This window comes from Lepidochelys olivacea, assembly GCF_965140295.1.
Source record: "Lepidochelys olivacea isolate rLepOli2 genome assembly, chromosome: 10".
Taxonomy (NCBI): Eukaryota; Metazoa; Chordata; order Testudines; family Cheloniidae; genus Lepidochelys; species Lepidochelys olivacea.
Window position 1 is genome coordinate 51108952 of NC_140420.1, and position 12915 is coordinate 51121866.

The following is a 12915-nucleotide window of genomic DNA, read 5'->3' on the forward strand; positions in this document are numbered from 1 at the left end:
AGCAGCCGTGCTGGGGGGAGGGTGGTGTGTGTGGCCGCTCTCGCGGCAGTTCCAGACTCAGTAAAGGAGGGGGTGGGGTGGGGTGTTTGGGGGAAGTGTTTTTACTAGTCGCTGGGTGCCAGGTCGGGTCAGCCTCAGTCTGGGCGTGAGCTCAGCTTCCGGCGACTCTCTTGTTCCGTGCTCTGGGGTCCCCGCCGGACCGTGGTTGTGCGGGGCTACGCGGGAGAAAGGCGGGCGGGAGCAGGCTGTGGGTGACTGGGACTGTCTCGCAGGGGGGCCCACAGGCGCTGGTTGCGAGGCTCGGCGTCGCAGGGCAGGGGCTACGTGCCACCCCAGGCTGTGCCCCATGCTGGGAGAGTTGGGGCACAAGAGGTGGCTGGCCCGGTGGGCAGCACCCAGGTCCTATCTAGCTGGGCCATTCAGATGGGGCAGGGATTCAGATGGTGAAGCATTTCACGCTTCACTGGGGAAACTGCGTTTTAGTGCCCCTTCGGTCCGGTTCTGATCAATATCGTCATCAATGATTTAGATAATGGTATAGAGAGTACGCTCACAAAGTCTGTGACAGATACCAAGCTGGGAGGGGTTGTAAGTGCTTTGCAGGACAGGATTACAATTCAAAATGATCTGTACAAACTGGAGAAATGGTCTGAAGAAAGTAGGCTGACATTCAATAAGGACAGATGCAAAATACTCCATTTAGGAAAGCACAATCAGTTGCACACATACAAAATGGGAAATGACTGCCTAGGAAGGAGAACTGGAAAGAGATGTGGGGGTCATAATGGATCACAAGCTAAATATGAGTCAACAGTGTAACACTGTTGCAAAAAAAAAAACACAAATATTCTGGGATGTTTTAGCAGGAGTGTTATAAGCAAGACACAAGAAGTAATTCTGCTCTACTCTGCATTGATTAGGCCTCAACTGGAATAGTTTACCCAGTTCTGGGTGCCAGATTTCAGGAAAGATGCGGACAAACTGGAGAAGAGCAACAAAAATGATTAAAGGTCTAGGAAATATGACCTATGAAGGAAGATTGAAAACACTTTGTTTAATCTGGAGAAGAGAAGACTGAGGGGGTCATGATAACAGTTTTCAAGTACATAAAAGGTTCTTTCAAGGAAGATGGAGAAAAATTGTTCTTCCTAACCTCTGAGGATAGGGAAAAAAAGCAATTGGAGAATTGCAGCAAGGGCAGTTTAGGTTGGACATTAGGAGAAACTTCCTAATTGTCAGGGTGGTTAAACACTGGAATAAATTGCCTAGGGAGGTTGTGGAATCTCCGTCATTGGAAATTTTTAAGAGCAGGTTCGCAGGGGGCTGGACTAGATGACCTCTCAAGGTCTCTTCCAGTCTTATGATTCTATGATTCCCTTGTCCCTCTGACTGGATGCTTTATTGTTCCTCCAGCACTGAGCATGTTAGCAAACCAAAGAGCTCTGTGCCCTGCTGTCATCTGCTTGAAGAGTGACGCACAAAGTATTGCAATGTGGTTCAAGCACCTGAGATCCCAGATCCAGAGCTGATGCTAAATACAAGTGAAATTGACTAGTCCATTCTCATTGGCCAAGCTGAATTGACTGCGAAAAGTAATCAGAATAGATAATAATTAGTAAATTAGGCTTCATTAATTCTGTAATTTAATAAAGTGGATTAGTAATGCAGCAGAGGAGAAGGTTTTTTTAAATAAAGGGACACAGCTTGAAATCAAATCAATAAACAAATTTAAAGTAGTTGGTGGTGTTACTTGTAAGGCCAGTAAGAATTGAAATTCAGACTGAAGAGTTTCAGAGTAGCAGCTGTGTTAGTCTGTATTCGCAAAAAGAAAAGGAGGACTTGTGGCACCTTCGAGACTAACAAATTTATTTGAGCATAAGCTTTCTTGAGCTACAACTCACTTTATCCGATGAAGTGAGCTGTAGCTTACGAAAGCGTATGCTCAAATAAATTTGTTAGTCTCTAAGGTGCAGGCTAAAGAGTGACATTTTAAAAAAAAGTTGATCATTCATGTCATGCCCACAGCTTCGCGATGTCCAAAATCAAATATTTGACCTTCTAGGTAGAAAAGATTGGGACAGATCTGTTTTTCCTGGAATAGCAGATGTAAATTACACTTCCATGCAACTGCCTGTCCACTGTGCCCCAGCCAAAACTCAGGCAAAGGAGAGCAGGTCACTTGCACTGGTTGGGGTTTCCCTCAGTATATGTAAGTTTCCTTACTTTTCACTGAGGGTCCTACCGAAGTCCTAGCAGCATGTGCTGCAGTTAGGATACACCCTTAGCTACTCTAGTTATGCCCCTTACTAATCAACGTTGCCCATTTTTTGGACATCCTCCCTGACCAACATTGTCCCCTGGCCATTTTGGGTCCTCTGGAGTATGCAAGAGCGTGGGTTCTTTGCACCATTGAAATCTTCCCCAGTGAACTTTTTGTCAATGAAGTCCTTGCACCTGCAGTTATGGAAGGTGGCCCACAGGAGACTATGTACCAGCTACTCCATTGTTAGGCTGCTGAAAAAAATGACTCCTTGTGTTCCTTGTTTGCTGGGTTGTAGGGCACCCTGATGAAATGAACAGACACTTGCTTAAAAGACTTTGCCATCTCCACCCTACTCAGATTCATGTCTTTAGACATTTTATATCTTTAGGACCTCAGATGATTTGCTGCGGGCTTGAAATCCCATTACTGGCTTCTTATCAGAAGAAACACATGACCATTGCCTTTTAATCTTCTTGGTCAGAGTAATTTTGGAGTTTTAGCTCCCGAAGAACAGCAAATATGCTGTAGTAGCACAGACAAAAATGTGTTGCAACTAGGAACTCATCCTCTCCCCCCCTCCACCTTATTTTGACTATTGGGATTTATTTTTTATTTTCTCTCCCTTTTTTGAACATATTACACAATATGACTTTTGGTTGTATCTTTATTTCAGGTGTTAATATATGGATACAAGATAGGAATCAGACTCCTCTATTCACAATTTTTTCCCACCTTTTGTTTTCAGTACAAAATCTACTTTAAAAATAGATCTACCCTTGGTTGATAGGTTTGTATGCATTAAACTCCTCCTCCCTCACCTTCTGAAATGTCTGACACAGTTTGCAGAGTGCGGAATTATGTTCAGGAGAAGGGGTCCAAACAAAAGGGTCCTGCTTTTATAGCTCTTATAACTTGTATAGCCCCTTATTTATACTAGTGAATAGTAATTTATGTGAATAATTTCAGTGGAGTTCAAAGTCTGGCCTAAATAGCTGTTGGGAACAATGGAACTAATGTCATGAGTATAAAATACTCCTACATACATTTTATATAGTGCTATTCATCAGTGGATCTCAAAGGACAAAACCATTACCTGCATTTTTCGGAGGGGGAAACTAAGGCACAGAAAGGCATAGTGACTTGCCAAGGTCACCCATAAGGCAGCGGCAGAAATAGAACCTGGTCTCCTGCATCCAAGTCTAGTGCTCTGTCCATTGGGCAACATGGCCTCTCATCCATACTGCTACTTGAAGTTTGCAGTGTTACCCTGGAAAATCTCTTATTCCTGGACCCAAAGTGTGAAAAAACAAGTTCTCTCTACTGGTTACAAGTTTCTGGCAGAAACTTGTATAAGAATCAGTTTACTCAAAGCCATGCAGCTAGTTTGTGCTTTCTAACACAATTCGTCTTGGCACTTGTTCTGATTGCCTCTCAATTCCTCCACCTAACAAAGATTTTTTGTGACAGCCCAGGCTGTTCCAGATTCTGTCACCTGTGCTAAGGTAACACAAAGGCTGACGGTGTTTGTCCACTAAGCATCCAGACAAATAAGGAGAGGTTTAACCAGAATAGAACGTAGCTGGGAGGGCTGACTACTGGTGGGAGATAAGTGAGATCATACTTTTACAACTCTGCATTCTCAATTTTTTCCAGAGTCTCCCATCACTGTGCTAGCAGCCCCACTGGTGGGAGCACTAGTGTAGATATGGGTCTAGAATTCGCCAGCATCATTAAACGTTGGATCACTCGCAGAGCGTTAAAATGCTGGTGGCCAGTCTACACTAGTCCTCCCACCATTGCTTCTAGCACCAGTGGAGTTGCAGCAGTTAGTGCAACAGTGGTAGCCTTTATGGAAAATTCCAGTGCAAATACAGCCTTAGCCCTGGTCTACACTACGAGTTTAGGTCGAATTTAGCAGCGTTAGAGCGATTTAACCCGGCACCCGTCCACACGACGAAGCCATTTTTGTCGACTTAAAGGGCTCTTAAAATTGATTTCTGTACTCCTCCCCGACTAGGGGATTAGCACTGAAATCAACATCGCCGGGTCGAATTTGGGGTAGTGTGGACACAATTTGACGGTATTGGCCTCCGGGAGCTATACCAGAGTGCTCCATTGTGACTGCTCTGGACAGCACTTTGAACTCCGATGCTCTAGCCAGGTACACAGGAAAATCCCCGGGAACTTTTGAATTTCATTTCCTGTTTGGTCAGCCTGGCAAACTCCGCAGCACAGGTGACCATGCAGTCCCCCCAGAATCGTAGAGCGTAGAATGTTTCTCCGCTCCTCCTGTCATCTCCATCCCTGAGGTTATCGCAGATTAGAAGGCGAAAAAAACGCACTCGTGATGACATGTTTTCCGAGCTCATGCAGTCCTCCCACACTGATAGGGCACAGCTTAATGCATGGAGACATTCAGTGGCAGAGGCCAGGAAAGAATTGCTGTGTTTGCTTAACAGCAAAAGTATCATGCCTCACTAGTGATCCTGCCCGAGCCAGGTCGCTGTGTCGCTGTGCACTCCACGCTGTGTCAGCCTTGGGTGGCGGCATGACCACTTTGCGAGCAGGAAGGCCATAGATATAGACATTGCATTGGGTAGCTTCTGTAGCTAGAGAAAACATTCCTGTGCAGTCGGAAAGTCTGTGGCAAAAAAAGAGAAGCCCTGTGACATACCAAACTATTAATAATACACAACCACACGTTACATAAAGTATAATAGGGACCACGTGAGGGATACATTCAAGTTGGGTTTCTGTAGTGTAGTGGTTATCACATTCACCTAACACATGAAAGATTCCCGGTTTGAAACAGGTCTCTGTTCCTTTTTCTGACTCCCCTCCTGCATTTTTAGTCTTAAAAGAGACCGCGCTGTGAAATTTTACTTTGAATTATATCAATTATGAGTTAAATAATATGGAAGCTCTCTCTAAGTTATAGTCCCGGGTTCCTTACCCTTTCAGCTGCTCTGATAAATTAACATTTTTGTTAGGGGTGGGGGGAAATTTTCATGAAGCCCTTTATAGGGACTAAATGCTATCTAGGACTCTAAAATAATCTTAACGTGGCCCATAGAGTGCAATCCTTCATTCTGGATTTGTCTTTCCACAAGTTGAACTGCTCCTTACTACTGTCCAGGTTTCATGAGCCATGGGAGCAAGGGGCAGGCTGGGGTAGGTGTGACCACACAGTGCTGCTGGCTGGGAGAGCAGCCTGAGGCAGAAGCCTCCAGCTTGCATGATATTCCAGGCAGGACTGAATCTCCATAAGACAAAACTTAAAGAAGAGAATGACCTGGAGTCACTCCCACTCGGTGCTCTAAGAGGAGGATAGCCATGTCTGTCCAGGCGCCTCTGATCGACCTCACCGAGGTCTGCCAGGAGCACCCAGGAGACGTACGATGGCTATCAGTCCTACTGCACTGTCTTCTGCAAAGGCAAGGAGCTGCTGCTGTGTAGCAATGCAGTACCGTGTCTGCCAGCAGCACCCAGGAGACGTACGGCGACGGTGAGCTGAGCAGGCTCCATGCTTGCTGTGGTATGGCAAGCATGGCAGCAGGCTGAGCAGGGCCGGTGGCCAGGACCCGAGCTGGCAGGAGCTGGCAGACGGAGCCCTAGACTGGCAGCGGGAGCCCGCTGCCGGTCTGGGGCTCCGTCCGCCAGCCCCGCTCAGCCCGCTGCCTGCCTGGGGTTCCAATCATCCAGGTAAGCAGGCAGGCAGTGGGCTGAGTGGGGCCAGCAGACGGGACCCAGGAAAAAAGGCGCGAAACGCTTGTCTGCCGTTGCTTTCACGGAGGGAGGGAGGGGGGCCTGATGACATGTACCCAAAACCACCCGTGACAAAGTTTTTACCCCATCAGGCATTGGGAGCTTAACCCAAAATTTACATGGGCAGCAGAGACTGCGGGAACTGTGGGATAGCTACCCACAATGCACCACTCTGCAAGTCGAGGCTAGCCATGGTAGTGAGGACACACTCCGCTGACTTAATGTGCTTAGTGTGGACATACGCAATCGACTGTATAAAATCCAATTCTAAAAATCAACTTCTATAAAATCAACCTAATTTCGTAGTGTAGACATACCCTTAGGGCCTTATTGAGTATTTCTACACAACCTGAGGTAGTGAGCCTTCCAGCCCAGGTTGATAGACTTGGGCTAGTAGGACTCACGCTAGTGCTCAAAAAATAGTTGTATTGACAGCACTTCAAAATTGTGGCTCAGGCTGGAGCTCTGGCTCTGAAGCCAAGTCAAGGCTCCCTAGATTTCAGAGCATGAGCTGCAATAGGTCTACACTAGGGCTATCAAACAATTTAAAAAATTGATTGTGCGATTAATCGCACTGTTAAAACAATAATATTGTTATATTATTATATATAATAATAATAACTACAGTACTTGTATGAGGTGAATTGAAAAATACTATTTCTTTTATCATTTTTACAGTGCAAATATTTGTAATAAAAATAATATACACTTTGATTTCAATTACAACACAGAATACAATATATATGAAAAAATAGAAAAACATCCAAAATATTTAACACATTTTAATTGGTATTCTGTTGTTTAACAATGCTCGTGATTAATTTTTTTGAGTTACTCACGTGAGTTAACTGTGATTAATCAACAGCCCTAGTCTACACAGCTATTTTTAGCATGGTAGCATAAGCTTTGTGAGCCCAAGTCTATCGACCCGGGCTGGGAGGCTTGCTGCTAGGAGCTATGTAGGTGCATAGGCGCCAACTTTCCCCCAGCCATCTCCTGGCCCCGCCTCTGCACCCCCCTTGCCTCACCCCACCCCACCCCTTCCCCAAAGTCCCTGACCCCATTCCACCCCCTTCCCCCAAGTCCCCACCTCGCCTCTTCTCTGCCTCCTCCCCTGAGCGTGCTGCATCCCCGCTCCTCCCCCTCCCTCACGGAAAGTCCTAAGCACCACCAAACAGCTGTTAGGCTGTGGGAAGCACTGGGGGGAGGGGGAGGAGCGGGGACATGGCACACTTGGGGAAGGTGGGGAGAGAAGGAGGCAAGGAGGGGGGAGCTTGGCTGCCAGTGGGTGCGGAGCACCCGCTAATTTTTCCCCATGGGTGCTCCACCCCTGGAGCACCCACGGAGTTGGCGCCTATGTGTAGGTGTATCTACACTGGCCTGCTTTTACCCTGTAAAGGAGAAGAGAGCTGTCATAAATATAAAGGGAAGGGTAAACCCCTTTGAAATCCCTCCTGGCCAGGGGAAAGCTCCTCTCACCTGTAAAGGGTTAAGAAGCTAAAGGTAACCTCACTGGCACCTGACCAAAATGACCAATGAGGAGACAAGATACTTTCAAAAGCTGGGAGGAGGGAGAGAAACAAAGGGTCCGTGTGTCTGTCTATATGCGGGTTTTCTGCTGGGGATAGACCAGGAATGGAGTCTTAGAACTTTTAGTAAGTAATCTAGCTAGGTATGTGTTAGATTATGATTTCTTTAAATGGCTGAGAAAAGAATTGTGTTGAATAGAATAACTATTTCTGTCTGTGTATCTTTTTTGTAACTTAAGGTTTTGCCTAGAGGGGTTCTCTATGTTTTTGAATCTAATTACCCTGTAAGATATCTACCATCCTGATTTTACAGGGGGGATTTCTTTATTTCTATTTACTTCTATTTTTTTATTAAAAGTCTTCTTGTAAGAAAACTGAATGCTTTTTCATTGTTCTCAGATCCAAGGGTTTGGGTCTGTAGTCACCTAGGCAAATTGGTGAGGCTTTTTACCAAACCTTGTCCAGGAAGTGGGGTGCAAGGTTTTGGGAAGTATTTTGGGGGGAAAGACGCGCCCAAACAGCTCTTCCCCAGTAACCAGTATTAGTTTGGTGGTGGTAGCGGCCAATCCAAGGACAACGGGTGGAATATTTTGTACCTTGGGGAAGTTTTGACCTAAGCTGGTAAAGATAAGCTTAGGAGGTTTTTCATGCAGGTCCCCACATCTGTACCCTAGAGTTCAGAGTGGGGGAGGAACCTTGACAAGAGCACATTAATTCCTCCTGTGCAAACTGGTTATTTCCCTGACTCATTAAAAGTGGCCCATCTGTCACCAGGATCAAAGGAATTGTAGAGGAGCTCTTCTTCTCCACATCGGTGGGACCCACAGGTGCTAAGTGCTGGAGGCATTCTGCTCCTTTGAGTTGTTCTCTGCTGGGCTTGGTCTCCCTCTGTCCCCATGGTAAGCCCACAGGACTACAATAACCCTTGCAGAATATCTGTTAGAAAATGGTTTCAGGATGACTCCCTGGCTGTAATACTTGTCCCTGACTGTTGAAAATCAAATGGACAAAAAGCAGCGAGAAGGCATGAAAATTCAATAGTTTCTGTTCTTTATGCACGCACTTTGTAGTATACTCGTGAACAGGCACAGCACTTGGCTCAGCCATCTTTGCTGAAAGGTTGTTGAAGTGGCAGGGTTTTACTTGAATTATAGGATTTGTGGAGTAGCAAAGTGTAAATTAGTAAGGGTCTAACCGTATTAAGCTGGCCACAAGAGGGAGTTCTGTGACTATAATATAAGTAATGACAGGTTTCAGAGTAGCAGCCGTGTTAGTCTGTATTCGCAAAAAGAAAAGGAGTACTTGTGGCACCTTAGAGACTAACCAATTTATTTGAGCATGAGCTTTCGTGAGCTACAGCTCACTTCATCAGATGCATGCCGTGGAAACTGCAGCAGACTTTATATATACACAGAGAATATGAAAAATTTTTCTCTGTGTATATATAAAGTCTGCTGCAGTTTCCACGGCATGCATCTGATGAAGTGAGCTGTAGCTCACGAAAGCTCATGCTCAAATAAATTGGTTAGTCTCTAAGGTGCCACAAGTACTCCTTTTCTTTTTGCGAATATAAGTAATGTTAGGTTTCAGAGTAACAGCCGTGTTAGTCTGTATTCGCAAAAAGAAAAGGAGTACTAGTGGCACCTTAGAGACTAACAAATTTATTTGAGCATAAGCTTTCATGAGCTACAGCTCACTTCATCGAATGCATGCAGTGGAAAATACAGTGGGGAGATTTTATATACACCGAGAACATGAACCAATGGGTGTTACCATGCACACTATAACGAGAGTGATCAGGTAAGGTGAGCTATTACCAGCAGGAGAGAAAAAAACCTTTTGTAGTGATAATCAAGGTGGGCCATTTCCAGCAGTTGACAAGAACGTCTGAGGAACACTGGGCGGGAGGGGGAGGAGGGAGAATAAACATGGGGAAATAGTTTTACTTTGTGTAATGGCCCATCCACTCCCAGTCTCTATTCAAGGCTAAGTTAATTGTATCCAGTTTGCAAATTAATTCCAATTCAGTAGTCTCTTGCTGGAGTCTGGTTCTGAAGTCTTTTTGTTGTAATATTGCGACCTTTAGGTCTGAAATCGAGTGACCAGAGAGATTGAAGTGTTCTCTGACTGGTTTTTGAATGTTATAATTCTTGACATCTGATTTGTGTCCATTTATTCTTTTACATAGAGTCTGGTTTGGCCAATGTACATGACAGAGGGGCATTGCTGGCACATGATAGCATATATCACATTGGTAGATGTGCAGGTGAACGAGCCTCTGATAGTTGGCTGATGTGATTAGGCCCTATGATGGTGTCCCCTGAATAGATATGTGGACACAGTTGGCAACGGGCTTTGTTGCAAGGATAGGTTCCTGGGTTCGTGTTCTTGTTGCTTGGTGTGTGGTTGCTGGTGAGTATTTGCTTCAGGTTGGGGGGTTGTCTGTAAGCAAGGACTGGCCTGTCTCCCAAGATCTGAGAGAGTGATGGGTCGTCCTTCAGGATAGGTTGTAGATCCTTGATGATGCGCTTGAGCGGTTTTAGTTGGGGGCTGAAGGTGATGGCTAGTGGCGTTCTGTTATTTTCTTTGTTGGGCCTGTCCTGTAGTAGGTAACTTCTGGGTACTCTTCTGGCTCTGTCAGTCTGTTTCTTCACTTCAGCAGGTGGGTATTGTAGTTGTAAGAATGCTTGATAGAGATCTTGTAGGTGTTTGTCTCTGTCTGAGGGGTTGGAGCAAATGCGGTTGTATTGTAAAGCTTGGCTGTAGACAATGGATCATGTGATGTGGTCTGGATGAAAGCTGGAGGCATGTAGGTAAGTATAGCAGTCAGTAGGTTTCCAGTATAGGGTGGTGTTTATATGACCATCGCTTATTAGCACTGTAGTGTCCAGGAAGTGGATCTCTTGTGTGGACTGGTCCCGGCTGAGGTTGATGGTGGGATGTTGTAGCCGTTTAGAGACACAGGCTGGGTAAGGTAACTTCTAAGTTGGTCCAATAAAAGATTTTACCTCACCCACCTTGTCTCTATAAGCAAACTGACAGTGATCAAATAATAGACAATGACCAGCATAAATGAATGCTGAAACATCGCTAAGTTTCAGAGACTTCAAAGTGCTTTCTCTAGTTCGTAAGAAACTTCATATCTATGTGTACAGAAATCATAAATAATTGATTCTCTTATGTTTCTTCAAATAAAAGCACTAGTAGAAGGAAAGAAAACTGGCTAAATTTTTGTCCAGAAACTTGCACAGCTTTGAAATTAGTTTGTTATATGTAATGTCAGAGTTGGGTTGTATTCAATCATAAGGACTGATTACGATACATAAGTGCTTAACATAGGGTTTAAAAATTGCACCGAGGTGAGATTTATCCAGTCTCTAGACATGTATACAGTACGAGCGGTAAAAATATCCAGTGTGTTTCCAGCAAACCTACATTAGTTAACCAAACCACCACTCCTCCAATCCAGCAAAACAATAAATGGAAGTAAGTATACCCCTTTCCCATAGAGAAACCACTCCAGAGCCTGTCTGTGAGAGTGCCCAGCTAATGTGTGGCTCCTTTAGCACAGCACCCTGGAATTCCCCTTACCTTCAGTGCTGCATGCAGTGATTCTCAGTGTTCTTTCTACACTTGTCTATTGTCACCGCCATGGCTCTCACTGGTAAACAATAGCATCTAGGGAGAGGGTCATGTAATGGCAAACCTCTTTGGGAGGCAGAGTGCTGAAAAAGCCTCAGAGACAATTTCTGATGTGGCTTTCAGAATGGGGGCATGCGGAGTAAGCATTAGCTATACAAATGGTTAGATCGCATGTTTCACAGTTCATCCTCTAGTGTCATTGCTGTTGGGAAGAAAGATTTGCACTCATCCTCATCATTCATCAGAGCTGTTGACATCTTTTAAGTGAGTTTAGTTCCAGTGGAAGATGCTGTACTGACAGCCCTGAGACTGATGACCTTTTTTTGTCCTCAAAACAGGAACAACCAAGTATAAGAAAGTCATTAATTAAGCATGTACAAAGAGGGAAAGTTTATCATACATAATATATTATATAGGGATCTATTTTTGTCATCAGTTCTATTGGACAATCAATGAATATTCTGAAACATATTGGGTGATATCCTGGCTCCACTGAAGGCAATAGCATAACTCCCAGTGACTTCACTGAGGCCAGGATTTTACCATTATGTTTGTTACCTGAAACTGGGCCAGCTAGTAAGCTTAGGGAGATCTAATGACCTACCAGCGTTTGGCAGAAAGCAGCATGTTTATTATACTGATAGCTAAGCTCAAAAGAAAGGGGGAAGGGGTCACACTCATATACTCGTGCTCCCAGAACAGGCATGGCACTGGAGGTGTCAGGATCCTTCAAGGTAAGTGTCCCACAGCGCAGCGATGGACGGTGCAATGAAGGTAAGTCTTCCTGAGGCACGATGGAATGCAATGCGACAAACCACTGGCCAGGCAGTCTGGGCGAAGGGCCTTCACGGGAGGTACAGTCTTGTGAGTGCACTGCCGAGCACATGGCCCCTTCCCCTTTTAAGGACCTGCTCCTCATGGCCTGCAACTAGAGATGACTTGGCCGCATCAGGTTGGTCACACTCCACCTCCGACAGTGTCCATGCATTGGGTGTGTGATCACTGCCTAATTAGCGTTCCAGACACCTGGTCTACCTGGGAGCTCTTCTGATCTTCCAGCTACTCAAGCAGCCCATTCATTCCACAAGCATTCCAGGAAGGAGGGGGAAAGCCACTTCACAGGTATTCAAAGAGGGAGAGGAGACAAAAGGGGGGTGGGAGGAGGTGTAACAGATCTTTTGAACATACAGGTTATACAGAGCATACAGATCACTGCTGCTCCTACAGCAATGTTTATATATCATTTAAGATTGACAGGGTAGTGTAGATGAAACAATGTGCCTCAACTGTGGTTTGAAGGAGCCATTCTTCAATTCTCTGCTGAGAGTGCTGGTTGTGATGCTGGTTTTTGAAGTATGGACACCTGCCCATGAGAAGCTGAATTGAGACCAGAAATTCATTTCACCAAGGCCTCCAAACCCCTAAGAGTAGCCATTTGCAATCACTGTAATTGTGGGCAGGATTCAAACTGACACCTTACAGCAAAATGCTCAGGTGAGCAGGTACCATTCCCAACCTGCTCTCAAACACAATCCCAGGTCAGCTGACATGGGCCAGCCGCAGGTTTTTTAATTCCTGTGTCGATGTGCCCAGAGAGATCTAGGCTGCCCACATGTCAGACTGGTCAAAGCCATGTCTCTTTTTTGTATATATTGGCTGTATGCAGTGTCCTGGCCATTGCCTTCACACTGACTGGCTCACTGTGGTAGCTTTTTC